Source organism: Pygocentrus nattereri, chromosome 22 (genome assembly GCF_015220715.1).
Source record: "Pygocentrus nattereri isolate fPygNat1 chromosome 22, fPygNat1.pri, whole genome shotgun sequence".
NCBI classification, from domain to species: Eukaryota; Metazoa; Chordata; class Actinopteri; order Characiformes; family Serrasalmidae; genus Pygocentrus; species Pygocentrus nattereri.
In genome coordinates this window covers 23,624,086-23,641,016 of record NC_051232.1, presented here as the reverse complement: position 1 = coordinate 23,641,016, position 16,931 = coordinate 23,624,086, and the positions used below count along the sequence as shown (strand labels likewise).

General features: G+C 36.4%; 1 protein-coding gene across 11 annotated transcripts in view; it reads left to right on the top strand.

The window, feature by feature from the left end:
• Positions 1-16,931, top strand: part of nrxn2b (neurexin 2b) — an 863,803-nt gene that overhangs the window by 298,481 nt on the left and 548,391 nt on the right. The window lies entirely within an intron of this gene.

Sequence of the window (16,931 nt, the reverse complement as noted above, 5' to 3'; positions counted from 1 at the left end):
TAAGCTGAAGCTGTTACATGATGCTGGCATTTCCTTCTTCAGATTCTTGCGTGTTCTATGTACAAAGAAATGAGACTGTTATTATTCTGACTAGCTTTAACTCTTTGACTCTTTCACTCTGAGCTTATTATTCATCAAAATATATTTTGTTAATTGAATAAAAGCTAAAAATTGTTTGTTTGTTTGTTTGTTTTAGTTAAAGTTAAAAATGGTAGTTATGGAAGCAATGAAGTGACATTTGGACCCACCAGCAGGTCATTAAAACTTGAAGGGGATAAATTAATTTGTAAAGTATGTTTTGGGGAATAGAAACCCATAAGAAGTAATGATACTGCTTGGAGCACTTGCTGCAGTTAATAATTTATAACACTAAGAAGGTCAGTTTTGTGACTGAGACATCTCATATACATGAACAATGGAAATCAATACAAAGAAATTTCCATTAGTTCAATTAAAAGTGGGCGAGAATAAATAAAGCTGTTTTCTAATTAAAACAATTTTGCTGATGCCAATTATGAGATTAATGCTTAGCCCTCAGGATGTGAAATGAAATATTCATTAATGGAGTTGCAGTACAGCAAGGAATACAACCTATTAAAGTCCATTATTATTATTTGTGTTTGTTGTATTTATTTATCTGTATTTCTTGGCAGATAATCTTACTTATCATACAAACACAATCATTTTTGTATCATAATTTAACATCTGCACTCACTGCTACACTGAATAAAAATGACTTTGAATGATTTGTGCTGATTAATGGTCTGAAGTGCTTGTGCAATTATGCAACACTGTCCCACTGAGCAACTGCATTTCAGCGCTGATGATTTTCTCTGAATATGGAAACTAAGTGTAAAATGGATCCACTTATTACAGTTTGTCATAGTTTATTGATATGATTGACCCCCCCACTCTCTCTCACTCTCTCTCTCTCTCTCTCTCTCTCTCTCTCTCTCACCCCTATATGCACCTATATTTAAAATGCCCATAATTAACTTATATTTGTTTATGTTTGACTATCAATATGTAAATGATCAAATTTGTGCTATGTACTGGGTACCCAAACTTTTACATTTTACGACTGTAAATGAACAAAAGTATCACAAAGCTGAACAACTGTATCAGTTTCTTTTTTGTCTGAATGTTCTGTACTTCTGTCCATTTTATACAGTGTCAGAGATGACTTAAGTAATCCTTTTTGAGACTTAACAGCTCACCACAGTTTAAGTTGAGTGTGTGATGATTCAGGCAAGTAAATTGCACTGCGCTGGTTGGTGTGCATAAGCAACCATTGCTTGTTGGCTGTATTAGTTCCATCATAGTTCCATTTAAAAAAAAAAAAGTACACTTTAAATGCAAGTGTTGGCATCATTTAAGTGAGGTCCATATTGTATCAATTCAATTTTCACCAAAACTGATTGAATTTTAAACTTCACCTTATTTAAGTACTCCTAGCGGCTCATTTGAGTTGACCTCTTAGAATTCATAGTGTGCGCTTTCAACTGATTATTGTTCAACAACAGGGCAAACTGAGGGTTTCTGAGCCAAATGTTGTTTATCATGTGCGGTTTGAGTATTTGCACTTTTATTAGCAGCTTATTTGTAAGAAGAAATGCCAATGCTCAGCAATCCAAGTCCATCTTTTATTACTTACTCATGCAGAACCCACAGAGACCATGACACAAAGCTATTCAGATGTTAAAACAGCTGACTGACTTTTGTGGTTTCTCTTCCCTCAACACCTTGACACACAGTTAAAATTCCTTTCATGCTAAATTCAGCAGCGTTACAAACATTTCAGAGATTTTGGAACCCTCTTCTCTTTTTAAACAGAAAGGAACACCAGTTAGACAGTTGAAATGAGGGGAAACAGATCTCACTGAAACCCAGGGAGAATCTCTCTCTCTCTCTCTCTCTCTCTCTCTCTCTCTCTCTCTCTCTCTCTCTCTCTCTCTCTCTCTCTCTCTCTCTTTCTCTCTCTATCTCTGTCCTCTTTCTTTCAGTCTTTCTTTATTTCTTTCTTTTTCTTCTCATTCCGCCGACCGCATCCCCCCTTTCAATTGGCCGGACGTGTATAACAAGTCTCTGCAGGCATCTTTCAGCCTCACTCGATTGCCGCAATCAAGCTGCATCCGAGAAAGCAAATTACAGTCAACAGAGCAAATGATTAAATCTGTATTACACAACGTTAATAACCATCCTCAAATTAAAGGCTGAGGCAATGCAACTGCAAAAATGATTCGGCTTTCTGTATCAAGGCATCTCCCTCATTAAAGACAAGCCATAATACTTACCCAATGTAGCGTGAATGAAAAGACAAAAATTAATATAAGTGGAGACGGAGCGTTGACAGAGGATAAATGTACAGAATGCTTTTCTGCATCTTCATATATCAATGAGGACGAATAGCGCACGCAGTATAGCAGTAGGTGAAGTTAACAAACCGTCCACCAGGTAGCGAAAGAGTGAGTACTGATGAAGAAAATAGATTTCTACTACAAGAGGTGAAAAAATCAGCTCTTGAAAGGTTTGACATGCACTTAATAATGAAACGATTTTGAAGCCGCATCGATTAAAATGTCGCCCTTACCGCAGAAAATTGGGATTATTTTTTTTTGTTTGTTTATTTATTTATTGTATCAACCCTTTTCTCTGTTGTTTGTCACTGCTGTTTTGTAAGGCAAGGCTGAAGGAATTATCTGAGTTGCGAGGCGCTTAACGTTTGACAGACTGGCACAATAATTACACTGTGACAAGACACCATGAGACGCGTGTCATCATCCTCCATTTTCCCCAAACACTAGAAATTGCTTTCACATCTGAAATTGAGCAGCATTTCCCCTTCCCACTTTAGTCAGAAAGAGAAACGTTTAATGAAATGTGCGGGCCGAGACATATCTCACTGCTGACTGCAGCCCGTCATTTTTTGAAAGGAGACAGTGGTTGGACATGTACATATGAATGAAGGGGAAAATGTCTAAACCTGTCAGCTCTCAGCATGACTTATCTGTGAAAGTGTGTCTACACGTCCACTCACGCGCTCACAACGGATGGAAATGTGAAGTGTCAATAAACAGCGCAACAATTTCATAAAAATACTCCATTGTAGTCTTCATTATTCCTTGATGACATTTCATGCACATACTAAGTGAAGAATGTACTCTTAAGAACAAAGGTGCCAGAATGAATGAGCAAAAGAACCACTTTTGATGTTTAGTGTCATTTTTATTTGACTCTATTTGTGTTTTTAACAGGGACAGGACACATTAAACATTGTCATTATTATTTCTTAATGTAAACAAGCCAGATTTAGCTAAATGGCTATTTTTTACCTGCAGGCCCTGGGCGGGTTGATGTTAATATTAAGAATAAGCAGTGGTTCACACGTTGGTAAAAACAAAAGCCACAGTACCACATTCAGTGCTACAACAAAATCAAACGTACAACAAAGTACCTTCCCAAATGCCTTTCATTAAAGTTCACTGAACATGATGATCTTTTAGTGATTTAGGGACTGTCTAAAACAGTGGTTCTCAACATGTGGTACTTTGGTATGTTTTGCCACATTGGTACTGCTGGAGGGTTGCAGCTGTTTTATTTATTTTTTTTACTGTATTATTTCTTTATTCTGCAAGCCTGAGGGAGAAGCAGCTTAGAAAATGTGTGTGTGTACTTCTTTATTTACTGAAAGCAAAATGCAGTGATGTGCAAATTATTTCAACCTATATGTAATTGAAAATAGTTCAAAGACAGCACATGAAATGTTGAAACTGAGAAATTTTATTGCTATTTGAAAAATATTTCCCCAGTTCCCAAACACTTACAACTTTTTTGGGACATGCTTTCAGCATTAAATTTAAAATTGGCATATATTTTTCAAAAACAATAAAATTTCTTAGTTTCATCATTTGATATGTTGTCTTTGTAGTGTTTCCCTTTTAAATTATGTGATTTGCATATGATTGCATTCTCTTTTTATTTACATTCTGAAATAGTGTCCCAACTTTTCTGGAATTGGGGTTCTATTTTTACAATATGTAGACAGATAACCAAATGTTATTTTAAACATGACACATTATTTACAAAATTAGGATGTCCTATTTAGTCCAACTTAATTTGTTAATCTGTAAAAAGATAGATATTAAAGTTGGGGCACTTACAAGTGAAACTACCACTGTATCTCAGACTATAAAAATAAATAAAAACAAGTATAAACTGAAATGAAGAAAATACATTAGCGAGTAGCAGCATGACAAAAACAAACAAGTAGGCAGAGTGTCTTCAGATGAAAAAGAAATCTGATGCTCCTCACAAAACAGGCAAATGATGAAACTGGGTGAGCTACTTTCCATTTTGAAGAAACTAAAAGTAGCTCAGAGAGCTTCACCACCTGATTTAGGAGCTGGAACTTTATGAGAGCTTTTGGATACAGCTCAGATAGCTCAGTTCAAGCTTTCGGAGATGCTAACAGCATCCATGAAAAAGCAGAAGGCACACAAATCCCTTTTGATGTTGTGACAGAGCTGCTCTGTTAGCTTGGTAGTTGTCATGGCGACAGCAGACACAGCAGTGATTGGTCATTTATAAAAGGTTTGCAGAGCACAAATAAAATAATGTTGCTTTTTCACTTTTCGATAATTACGTTTGGTGTGCAAGATATGATCCACTACATTATGTGAAATCTGTCATTCCTTTTGGTTTATGTGTGCATAAAAATGTAACATGTCAAAACGAAAGAAGTGCAAAGCAAGTACACCAATCAGGGCACAGCACGCACTTTGTTTTCAGCTTGTTTTGACCTGTTGGACATACCGACCCAGTGCAAGCACACGGTTCAACGACAGTGTAACAGCATAGAAGTTTGGGAGTGTCTATTCCTTCATAAATGATGGAAGAAACCCCTGACTTTAACCAAAATTTGTGTAAATAGACCACAATATAGAAATACATACACACCAATCAGGCATTGTGACCAGATAACATTATGACCGTGTTTCTACGCTCATTGTCCATTTTATCAGCTCCTTACTATATAGTTGCACTTTGCAGCTTTACAATTACAGAATTTAGTCCAGTTGTTTCTCTGCATAATTTGTTAGCCCCCTGTTCTTCAGTGGTTAGGACCCCCATGCACCCTCAAAGAGCAGGTACTATTTGGGTGGTGGATCATTCTCAGCACTGCAGTAACACAGAAGTTGCTGTGGTTGGTTGCATGAGCTGCAAGCTAGAAAAGTGTCACCATGCTTTTAAAAGTGCATAAGGTGGACATGTTTTGAAGTTTAGTTTCTTATGTGTTTAGCAAAAATAAGGCAAAATCACATCAAATCACTTGTAGTAAAGAGAGTGCTTTCCCTTTGATGTGATGTGTAATAGGCTTAAAGGAAGCCTTTATTGCCTTCTCTTAGCTAAATACATAGGAAATATGCTATGTACTCTTCAGCCAGTAGTAGTTTGGTATTGATCTTTTAGGATGTGAGGAAAAAGTATGCATTTTTTTTCATGAGAAATCAAGGAGAGAAAGTAAAATATCCCATAAATGTCCATATAAAACCAACTTTACTGTGCTAAACATAAAGGGAAAGGATGCTGTTTTTTGTTGAATGGGATTGCCATTATTAAAGTACGTTTGATATAAAATCCCAAGCTCCTTCTTTTGATCATTTGTTTATTTTTTGAAGAACTGTTGTATAAAAAAACAAATAAACACTCGAGGTTGTGCGTTATCTGTGCTGTTATGATCTATGGTGCTCGCCTTCGGTTTGTGCCTGCGACTGAAATAAAGCCATAATGTTATCCCTGATAACACATGACCTCTGGTGTTCTATTGTTTAAATGAACAATAAAACATCAGAAATGCTGAAATTAGCATTCTCACAACTGAACAGTAACAGTAACTGGCACAACTCTAAAACCTATAAAAATGCTCGGTGGATAAGACTAGGGTTACATGGCACACGTTATGCATTTGTGATTGAACGCCACTGCGACCACATTATGCAGAAATATCATTCATCTGTAGTTTCAGTATAGAAAGGAATAGAGTAGATTTGAAATTTTATTTTTTACATTTTATTGTCCGTCATAGCAGCAATTTATCCTTTGCATCTCACTGTGTGCGTATACTAAGCAAATACACTTATAAAAGTTTAGAATTTTAATAATGCTTTTAGTATCTAAAGTCTTCTTTGTAACTTCCCTATACTTCTCAGTGTTTCTACGGCAATGTTTGCTGTGTTCGCCGCTCCTTCTGACTTGATCCCAACTGCCTGTCGCAGTTACCAGGCAACAGGCTCCTCACCCAGCTAAAGGTGTGCAATGCTGTCAAACTGTGCAGCTCACACCTACAGCAAGTCTCACCAAGCTGCGTACACCTGTATGTGCTTATTCAAAGCTCAACACCCTGTACATGTAGGTGTAGCATGGACAGAGCTCAGACGAAACTCAGTGATTCTGGTTCTCATTTTGCTATGGTATTTACACATAATTTCAAAAGTAATTTTGTCATTTTATTATTTAATTACATTTTCATTTGTTTTAAAATCTGATGTGTGAGACTACTTCTCTTTTTAGTTTTAGTTTTTGCTATAAACATGGTATGAATGAGAATCAGTTGATTCAAATTAAAACCAAGGCTCGATTTGAAGGGAGATTCTATCCCCTTTGATTCTCTTAAGTTCGCTCTTGACAATATTTTAATTTTAACCATATATAAAATTTTACACACTACGGGGGTTCATCACGTCAAATAAACACAACACCTACAGAAGAGATATTTAAACTGAATCACACACTTTCACTTTTCATTGGTTGTGCTGTGGAATGATTAGTACAGCTTGTGTAGACAATGCTGCATCTCCAGACTGAAAACAGCAGCAGTGTTGCTAATGATACAGTGATGTGTTAAGACTTTGCCTGATATTCTAAATGATGGTAATTTTTTGAATCACCATTAAAGCTTTTTTTTTATAAAACTGAACTATAACTGAGTCAGTAGGGGAAAACACTCTAAAATATTGTATATGTGCACTGCTGCATGTCACCCTGGAGAGCCTGAAGTTAATAATAGTTAGGTTTTAATCACAAGATCCACAAAACATTGAGATAAAGACAATGGTACATAGTTCATTTGTGTTCTTTTAGGCTTTTGCTGCTCTTTCAGCACACTGACAGTCAGATACATCCCCTCAGGAAAGAGGTTTGAAGCACAATGCATGTCACAAAACACTGCAGTTGCTAGAGGACTCCAAATCCCCAGTTGTTACATAGTGCAGCTTTGATCACACAAAGTGAGCTGCGCTGAGTAGCTCAGTTTTCTTGAGAATGGAAGATGGCTATGTTAGAGAGCTGTGCATTTTGCTGAAAGTCTGAAAGATGACACGACTATACCAGGTTATAGGTGACAGTAGAGCTAACAAAAGTGGTCTAAATTACAATCTGAGGTTGAAACATTTTGTGTCTGTCCTCAAAATTATGCAGTAGACTTTTGTAGTAGTGAAGTAGGTTATAGTTTCTTATTTTGAGCATGCTATGTTCTGTACAAAGAAACACACAAAGTTTTTGCCTGAACCCGCCATCCCCCTAAATATATTTTGGCTCAATTATGGCTTCAAACGTCTTAACAGTGATGAGGGGGATGTTATTTGTAGTGTTACGAGACTTAATTTGCGATTTTTTCAACTCACAGGTGCATCTGAGGACAAATGCATGCACAATTCCTCAGTAACCTTGTTGTCTACTGTAGTGTATCTATAATGTGTCATTTTCTCTGTTCTCTTGCAATATGGATTTGTGGAGCCTAAAATCCAACAGGTGCTCACTCTCAGTAATAAAGATATGAAACTGTCACTGGGGCAGTACCCCTATTGTCACTGGGGGGGAACCCACAAGGGTACATCTCAGGACCTTTAGTCAGGGAACATAATTGTACCATAATACATTGAAATGATATTTTCTAAACTGTACTGACTCCACTGTTCTGTTTTAAAACATTAGCTTATGAAAATGTACAAATACATACTTTTCACCTGTAAAAACATATAACATAAGGTATATAATTGGACCTTAAAACCACAGTCGTACCTTTTGATTTCTAGCAGAAATCAGAAGACAGAACCTTGATTTCTAACAGTGCAGGCCAGGCCACAATCAGCACAGAAAGTAGGTGATGCTAAAATGCAAATGCATTCATAATTCCCCTGTATTTCTCTCATTTAGTAATATAATAATTAACTGTAAGTAATGGAAAAAATATGGGTCTGTTTGAATAATGTTTGCATAAATTGCTTTAATTACCTCTATTTTCTCTGCTTTTACTATAGCAATCCTCTTAAAACAGGACCCGTTTTTTTTTTTCCTCATGCATGTGAACCTAGGAGATTACTTTTCTTTGAAAATTATACTAATGTCTGCTCAGTTAGACATATTGCTTTTTCTTCATTTTTAAAAAATATTTGAGTATTTATATGGCTATATATGAACAGAATTTTAAGTTACATTTGCAGCTGGGTCATCAAAAGAGCCACCGTTACCACATATGAAGTCTAAACGTACCTCAGAAAAGCGGGTCTGGGAGTGATATGCCTCACTGAAGTTGATTTAACATTCACTCAGCTATAGAAGTCAAGAAAGATAAAGACGTCACTTTGTACATATACGTATTTAACTGCACAGTTCGCTTGTTCATATATTTTAAATGTGAAATTTGAGTCCGAAGACATGGCTTACATATGCTGCCGCATGACCCAGTGAGAGCCTGCAGCACTTTATTAACTCTTTATTGAATGCTCAAACCTGGTAAAGTATTAATTCAAATTTGGAATTCCATTAAATAATCATCAATATCCATTTATGAGCCCGTGTTTCATCACCCGAGCAAGCAGAGCTTTGAAGATAAGTATCGCTCAACTCATTCGGGGAACATATTTCATCTCCAGTTCATTTTCAGAGACCTGCTGTGTTTGAGGAATTATTATTCTTTTTTTTCTAAATTAGAAATTAGCTTTGCTTTCTACCATTGTTCTGATTTGTGTAGTCAGAGCTTCATTTTACAGAGTCCCTCAGAGTCTGTGATCAGGGAAGAGAAATAGAGGGACAAATCAACTTAAATGAGATTTTAACACGTCAACAAATGCCTTAAATACACTATTTTTAAATGTCATTTCCTTCCTCTGGCTTGTAAATGAAGTAATATGAAAAGGCAGCTCCATTGTAGGGTACTGTATCTACCTTTGCATAAACCTTCAGAATCAAAACACATTCTTATTTGTTGTGTTTGAGTGCCTATGTGTGGAGAGCAGGTGATAATGTATTCTAGACCAATGGGTTGAATATGATATAAATTTGTAATAAATTTGATTTGTTGAAGAAAATGACTGATGTTTACAATAGCGCCTCCATGTATTTTCATAAGTAGGTTTTTTTTATGTGCTCATATTATTATATATTTTTTTTTGTCCCTCTTGAAGTCTGTGTTGTTGTGGCTGTCTGACTGATCTCTTTTTTGATTGGCTGCCCTGTATTGTGCCTGGTTCAAAAACCTGGCCGAGCTCTAACGTTTAGTCACGGCACTTCATTTCACTCTGTGAATAACGCCAAACTGCTACAATGTGAATGGTGGGTCATATGGAGGTGTATTCATGGCTGTGACATTGGAATCAAAGTTCAAAACGGCCTGGATTTTTCAACTTAGTTTCCATGTATGGACTGGAGAGGGACCGTATCCTACATTTTTCCTGTATTTCCATGCCTCACTAATGTCCACTTATAAGGTTCATATGGTTTTATGTTCCAGAAATATAATGATAATTAATTTTTACAAGGCCATTTTCAAGCCTGTCTTTATCCTGAAGAATTAAACTCTTTAAACATCAGTCCAGGCTGGAACACTGCATATAACCTCAGGGCAGCAGAGTTAAACTGCTGTAGGCTGTTTAGAAGGCTAAATGTAAAAGAGTTGACATTGCCAAAACCCAGCACAGACACCATATTATGGGGAGTGAATGGTACATTTTGAAATAATAATTTCAATAATAAAATTAATTCAATAATAAAAACAAGGGAGATTGTTTATATTTTTTATTTTATATAGTCCCTGTGAAAATGTTTACATAGTGCATTAAAATCTTTTACTGAGAAAAAAGAAAGTTTTTTTTTTTGTAATGATTTCACCACTTTAAGTAAATGAACTGCAGAGGAGCTCTCTCCAGTATCACTGAAAATCTGTCCCAAATCTGAATCAACTGAAAGGACCTTTTGTATCCAGTGGATAAAGTTAAGCAGAATAGTGTAAGTGCACAACAGAAGACTAGATGTCTGTCTCAACCCATGTACAGATAAGGGAGCAAACAGACCTTAGGATTAAATCTGTATTCCAGAAGCAAAAAGTCCTCACAGACCTCTTGGTCAGGCTGTTGTTTTTGGTAGGCATTTTGCTCTGAACAGCCAAACAAGAGATCTGACACTCAGACAAGGCTCCTCCATCTAACCCAAGGCCATAATCAAAGAAAAGAAGACAGCCTAGAGCCAGACACAGCAGACTGGAACACACTCTGCAAGTAATGTTGGCAATATAGTGCATGCAATATATATACGCGCTGTGCCCATGAATATTGGTAGGTACAGTGCTGTGAAAAGGTTTTTGCCCCTCACCTGGTTTAAGGACTGTTTAAAATTGAGATGGGACTAAAGTCAGGACTTTGACTCGGCTCCTCCGAAACCTGAGCCACTGATAGGTGGACTTGCTTGTGTGCTTCAGATATTCGTTCTTCTCTGGTGGGTGGCTGTTCTTCTTCAGGATGTTCCGACAGAGCACACAATCCATGATTCAGTCATCCAGGTCCTACAGAAGCAAAGCAGCTCCAGACCAACACATTACCACCACCATGTTTGACTTTTGGTATGATGTTCTTTATGGTGGAGTGTAGTGTTAGCTGTATGTCAAATGTAACAGGACCCGTGTCTTCCTAAAAGTTCCACCTCATCGGTCCACAGGAAATAACCCCAAAATCTTGGAGGTCTTCTAGATGATAAATAATTAATCTAGATGAGACGAGCCTTCATGTTCTTTTTGGTCAGCAGTGTTCTGCACCTTGCTGCTCTCTCATCTATACCATTTTCTCCCAGTATCTTTCTTATTGTGGAATTGTGTACACTGACCTTAACTGAGGCAAGTCAGATCTGCAACTTTAAATGTGTATCTGTTTTTTGAGACCTTCTAGCCTGCTTCACATGCCAGACAGGTTCTATTTAAGTGATGTTTAGATTTATCAGGTCTGGCAGTCATCATATTTGGGTGTAGATAGCGAAAATAAACCCAGTAGTCAGTTGAATTTGGTTAACTGTTTGCTTTATTAGCAAAGGGCCAATCACTTTTTCACATGGGGCCAGGTAGGACCGAACAGTACCTTTCCTTCAGTAAATAAAATCATCATTTAAAAACAGCATTTTGTGTTAGGTTATCAATGTCTAATATTAAAAGCAGTTTGATGATCTAAACAAATGAGAAAAGACTGATGTAAACAAACACTTTTTCACCGCACTGTAGGTGAGTAAATAAATAAAAATAATGTATTAATTAGTGTTAAATTGCAGTTTTAGAAAATTAAAAACCATTCAGTTGATATTCTAAATCAAAACAAAAGATAAAACTCTAATTAGACCTGCCATGTTAGAAAACAGTACACCTAGGTTGTTAGGGTAGCCTTAACCAATAGTCAATATAAAATTCTTAGTGCTAACATTAACAATATGTGTAAAACAACTGACAAACCTACTAAAAAATACTCGTAGACCACTATAAACATTTAAACTTTAGCTAAATTTATGACAAAAAAAGCCCCCCCCCTTAGGATAAGCTTGTGCCTGTTGTAATACTGGACCACTGATCACAAATAAGATGATAAAACGGTCATCAACATGAATAAATATTTATTTACTCCATTTGTTTATCAGTACATATATTTATTATCTTTGTTTATTAATATGACATAGAAGACTATTAAATAATTTATTGACTTATGAATGAACTGTGATTACATCAATTGCAAAGACTTTACCAAACAAATGCTCAAGCATTTACAGTTCCCTCAAATACCAACACTTCTTCTAGCTAGAACTCTTTTATTTTTCTTCTGTTGGTATTTGCATTAATCAGACAGTTTTACCCTTGAATGCCAAAATCCCTGGTGCAATCCCGACTCAAAAACCGTCGCATGAAACTGGAATTCAAGAACGCTGCGTTGACTGTTTTTGAACCCTGCAGCTCTTTTTTTCAACATTTTTTTTTCTCTTTTACATTCTATCCCTCTCTTTCTTCCTCCCCTTGGAGATGGAGGTTCCATGTGTGTCTTTTGACGGAGAGAAGCCACCATCGTTGCTGTCATGCTGTGTTGAAAGCTCGCGTCCTGTTGATTGTTGATGGCTTTCCCCGCCTTTTCCTTTATCTTCTGCTCAGATCTCTGCTCTCAGAGAAGGAGAGAGAGTCATTATGCCACTGAAGGCTGTCACACTTTCTAGGATCCTTCGAATGCAGACAAGAAAACACAATCCTCCACACACTGCTCAAAACAAAAAATGGAGGGAACAGCCGTCAGTGGCCATGACAAGATGCCACAGCACCAGGATTTGTAACAAACTGCTATGAAATGTATATTGTAATGCTTAAACAACACATTGCTTTCATCAGTCTACTTAGCTTACTTATGCTGTGTTGAAACTGTCTGAGCAATGAAAAGAAGCCTTAATATAACACTGCTATGATAGTAAGGTCTCGTCTCAGTTGCAGTGTTCACATTGAGAAATGTCTTATTATGCTCTATAATGCTCTATAAGCTCTAATTACTTACTGTTTAGTTCCAACTGGTATCTAACATGCTGCCCCCAACACTAATGTATCTGAATCAGCCAATCAAGGCCTTCTGATGATGTTAATTAGCTGGAGCAGGTGTGGTAGAGAATCTGGAATTAAACTCTACAGGAAGATGAATCCTCAGGAACAGGATTAGTGGCAACTACTCTCTAATGTTCAAATGAAATGCACAGTCAATTGCAGTACACTACGGAAACCTTTGGCACCATGAAAGAAGAAACTTTTTGTTGCATAAACAGAACTTTGAATAATACAGGTTCTGTAACAGGGACAAAGTGAGAGGAAACCAAGTTTGCGTAATAGCTAGATTAGCTGAATAAATGAAAAGCAGTTACTAGGTTAATTAGTTAATAGCCTATTATAGCCATAGTTTTTAATTAATTAACATTTATGATTATCTACTGAAATAACCATAAGTTTCAGCATAAATTAATGTTTTCTTTTGGCCCTACTACATTTCTGTGGGTTTTTTATCCTTTTAGTAGAATTTTCTTTTGTAATCCTTCTTCATTGATTTCTTTGTCGAAAAGATTTTGGTTCTCAAGTTTTTGTCTAGCAAAGAATTCTGTGCCTTTCTGCTTGTACTTTGTCGTATCACTCAAAAAAGTTGGTCACCTCAAACTTTTGCTCAGTTTTAATGTTTGAAGCATTCAGGGGTCACTGTACTGCTTAGAGATGAATACATTGCATGCATTATGCCAGGATGCTCCAAAATGTTTATAGCACTTGAGGGACCTTGTTTAATTCAATAAAGGAGGTTGTGTGTAAATTCCAAAAATGTTGGGACAGTATGTGAAATGCTAAAAAGAAAACAACCGGAAAGCAGTGATTAGTACTTTTTTTTGCACACTTATTCTAAAATTGATGCCTGAAACACATTCCAAAAAAAAAGAGACTTGGTCACCACTGCATCATCTATCCTTTTAACAACACTTCATAATGGTTTAGGAATGAACACGATCTTATCCAATTTTGAATGTGGAATTCATTTGCCATTGTCATCATGTTGCAAGTCTTCAGTCGCATAGCCGTATTGGGCCTCCCCCATACCATGACAGACGCTTCCTTTGAACTAAAGTTCAGGTAACAGTCTGGATAATCGTAGTTTTCTTTGGCCCAGAGATCACAACATCCATTGTTTCCATAAACAACCTGAAAGGTTGACTCATCAGAACACATGTACATTTTCTCTGTACATCATTCCATTTCAGACAAATTTGAGCCCAGAGAAGTTAGAAGCATTTCTTCTGGATACTGTTGACTTCCACTGTGCATGATACAGGCTGAACTTGCATTCGCAGATGTTGTGACATTTTTATATATTCTGAATATAATATTTTAAGTATTCTGAAGCTCATGCGGTGATGTCAATTACAGAAACATGCTTGTTTTTAATGCAGTGCCGTCATAGTGCAGTCGTGTTTAAGCTGTTTTTTTTAAACATTTCACATTGTTAGTAGTCTGAAATTATGAACAGTTTTGGAACATATTACAGGCATCAAATTTTTCAGAAATAATGTATATTTATAAAAAAAGAAAACAATGAAGTTGATAAGGTAAAAAAAATTATATTTTGTCTTTGTATTGTTTTCATTCATATAAAAAAGATGAAAGTAGATTTATAAATCACTGCTTTAATTTTTATTTGTTTTTGCTTTTTTTTATTATTTATTTTTATTTATATTTCACCTGTCTTTAACTTGTGTTTGTACATAAGTTAAGCAGAAGGTGTATTTAGTTTATCCCACAATTCATGAAAGAAATAAAGTTAAGTCAGACATGTTTTTGGTGTACACTGCGTTGTACAATATAGTGTTGTGATTATATTACTACATATTGCAATTGCAACATACCTTGGAGTGTATTAAAATCACATGGGTGAATCAGTAATGTGATTAAAGATTAGCTTGCATGATTGTGACCTAAACTAATTTCTTTTGTTGGATTATGTGAATGCAAATTTATCAAAACACCTGCAGAGACACTTTTCTGGAATTGATCAGGTTGTTCACACTGTAGCCTCTTTCACGTTGACTTTTTGGGCCATTTTTTTTTTCACTTTGGGCCATTCATAATGATATTTACACACAATGTAAAGAGCACCAGGCATTTTCAAATTATGTCAAAACCTTAAAAACAACAAAAATGGAGATACAAGGTTTTGTTCTGACAGCAGAGATATACAAGTCTATCCTCCCTCCCTGAACTTTCTTCTCTGGTAAAAAATGAAAAAGTCTGTAAAGACTATAAAAACGTTTCCTTTGTGGATGTGGCGTGTCACTTTTGCAAAGAAGTCATGTACAGTATACATTCCTGTGATGTTTTCACTCTCAGAAATAAAAAGTCGGTAAAAACAAAACCGTCACAGCAACATTCAGCCTCACCCACTGTAACTTAGGTGTCTTTGTATTTCCCAGTAAGGTACCAGCTTCTGTTCACACATGAGTCCTCCTGATCATGTTCCAGGTATTGTTCTAGGTCTCGTGAAGGCAATTCACTGTGTCAACTGTACCGGGATTTTGACACTGGCTTGCTTTCACCCATAACCCCTTCCTCTTTAATAGCCAATAAATTCCCAAATGAAAGTGCATATACGAAAGGAGCTTGTGATTGGCTAGAGTACTTATTTTCAGTGCCCTGGTGATATTATGATAAAAGAGTGCTGATAAAATGTCATATTTAAGTATCTTATGTATCTCTTTGGAGCTTCCGTTATTTTCACTTAGTAGATCAATTTGAACAAGAGGGTTCAAACTTTTGCATATAATTGCCTCAATATTTTATAAGCTAACACTTAACAAAGAGTATATGAGACCCACACACATACATACACACAATAAGCTCCAGAGAGGTGTCCAAATTTGATGCTCTTGATGTTCAAGCCTTTTTTTTAAGGACAGGCAGTGGGCACAGCAGCCAAGAGCCTCTACCACTATCTATCTGCTCTGGTGTGTGTGTGTTTGTGTGTGTAAGATCATCTTCACTCTGCCCACACAATCTGATATAGTGCAAAAGTCCTACTGTGAGACTACAACTTACAATCAGTCATGACAGATAAACACACCTTTGACACCTCTTCAGGTAATTATGCTTTTAAATGACCCTGCTTTGGTAGGCAGCACTAAAAGTGTTAAGTAGAAAGTTTGTGGTGTAAAAACCCAAGGATTTATCATAGCTTATCATCAGTTGGCAGACTGGCCAGCAACTTACGCACTACCCACACCTATGCTCATACTTGAACCCTTCAGGAAATATATGTATGCATGTATTTTAGTGTAGGTGGGAGGAACACAGCTTGTTTTGATAAGCTTTTAAGCCTGAAATTTTCAAAACACGCTGGTTGTATAGTCAGTCATCGCAGATATTAAAATAATGGTTTGGCCACAAATCAACAGTTTGCACATCAGCCCAAAGGTCAGCCAAGACTTACTGGAACTACAAGGAGTTAATGAGTAACGGAGGCGTAGAGCTAGCACATTTCCATTGTGCTAACTGCTGGAATTTTGCTGAAATATCACTTTAATAAGAGATAGTCACACAGATGGGTGACATTCAAAGTATAAGCTCTTTTGAAGATGATTATCCTTTGTTGTGGCTGTATAATGTCAGTTATTATGAATGTTCTATTAATTGTTTATAATGTTTAAGATTGCAATTTTTCAGGGTTTTTTTTTTTTCATTAGTCTGTGACCATTTTTCCAAGTGCTATACTACATTATATTAGTTTCTCATAAACCCTGGATGAATAAAAGGTCACAGTAAGTTGGTTAACAGCAGAAATGAGAATGTGTTGTTATGGAAGATGGAAAAGAAAACAAAGAAAGAAAACATTTTAAGTTTGACCCAAGGTAGTATCTCAGCAGGGTAAACTGATCTGAGCTAAATTGCTGTTGTGGTTTTGCTCTGTTTGTGGTTTAGAAGGTATTTCTCACGTTGCTGTGGTAACAAGACCTTATATCTGTGCAGTGGAAGGTTTATAGGAGAAGGGGGGGCTGTAGTGTACAGTAACCTAACATGATTTTCATTTTAGATGAAAATCTATTCATGTCAGTCTATTCATGATGAA